Below are 1286 nucleotides of genomic sequence, written 5' to 3' on the forward strand. Positions count from 1 at the left end.
AGCCTACCCGAGTCTTGGTGTTACAATAATTAACAGTGCCCAGAAAAGTGAAGTAGTAACCAGAAAGACTTTCCAGCGCTGAAGAATTGCTTTGCTGCCTTGAGCTTTGGAAAGAATCCATGCTTTTTATGTAATATTTCACTAAGGTGCTTTTTGTTGCTGGTGGGATTTTTTTTCCCTTTCCCTTTCCCTTTTTTTTCCAGCCTGATTCCTTCAAAGCAGTTGCCATGGGTTTCCCTGTCTTGTCCTAAGCTTTTGAAAATATATATTCAGAAGACTTTAAAGAAAACAAAAGTAGATAAAAAAAAAGTAAAACACTTACCGATCAAACTTCCAGGATTTAGAGAAATTTTTTTTAATTTTTGATTTTAATAAGGTGACAGGGGGAAAAAAGCATGTTCTCAACTCCAGCGAAACGATCCATGTTAAGATTTTCCTTTGCACTGACTCCACTAAGCCCCGCTCTCCACTAGTCTATTATTTTCACCAAAATATATGAAAATTTATGCAAATGAAAATCAGCACTAACTGTTCTCCCCTTGTTATACTTTGGATTTTTTTCCAGACAAAACAATCTCACTCTGCAAGGGAGGGGGTGGGAAGAGTTGGGGAACGAAGTTGGTTGTTTGTTTTTTGTTGGGATATTTTTTAAAATAAAAGACCTTACTCCAGCTTGAGCTTTATTTTTTGTTGTCGCTGTTATGAGGTTGTACGGTGGTTTTTTTTATTTTGGGGGGACTTCTCCACCCCCCCCAAACACACCTTCCTTTTTTATTAAGAAAGTAGATCTGTTTGCAGAGGCGCTATCACGTTTCATCAGGCCACCTGAGACGGCTTTTGAAAGCGTGTACTGTGAAATTCATAGCAGTAATTTAGACAAAATCCTCACTGTATATTAATGAAAGACGGCCCCATGGCACCGTTCCTATCCTCCCCATTCAGTGTAAACAAAACCACGAGACTCACTCGGTTTTTGAGCCTGATCCAAGCAAAATCGGCTGGAAAGGAAAACATGGGGTTCTGGCACTGACTATTCAAACGTCTGCACCTGGAGATCTCAGATTTATTCAATGAAATCTGTGTTGGATCTTTTATATATAAAAAAAGAAACCTTTGGACGACGCATGGGAACAAATATATATACCTCTATATATACATATATATATATATATATATATACACGCATATATAAAATTATTATGTTTGGTGTTAGTTACCAGCGCCCTTAAGATCCGTATGCTTCACTTGAATGGTTTTTCTAACCCGACCTGCCACGGTATTTCGTG

General features: G+C 38.1%; 1 long non-coding RNA gene across 2 annotated transcripts in view; it reads right to left on the reverse strand.

Annotated features, from left to right (window-relative positions):
* Positions 1-761, reverse strand: part of LOC103617530 — a 40148-nt gene extending 39387 nt beyond the window's left edge. Inside the window, exon 1 of one of the 2 annotated variants that reach the window (XR_001862889.1) lies at positions 323-761. This is a non-coding gene — a long non-coding RNA (uncharacterized LOC103617530). The remainder of the gene's footprint in view (positions 1-322) is intronic. The other variant, XR_001862886.1, reaches the window with a different exon arrangement.
* Between the last annotated feature and the right edge of the window lie 525 nt (positions 762-1286).

This window comes from Corvus brachyrhynchos, unplaced genomic scaffold, assembly GCF_000691975.1.
Source record: "Corvus brachyrhynchos isolate BGI_N302 unplaced genomic scaffold, ASM69197v1 scaffold83, whole genome shotgun sequence".
NCBI classification, from domain to species: domain Eukaryota; kingdom Metazoa; phylum Chordata; class Aves; order Passeriformes; family Corvidae; genus Corvus; species Corvus brachyrhynchos.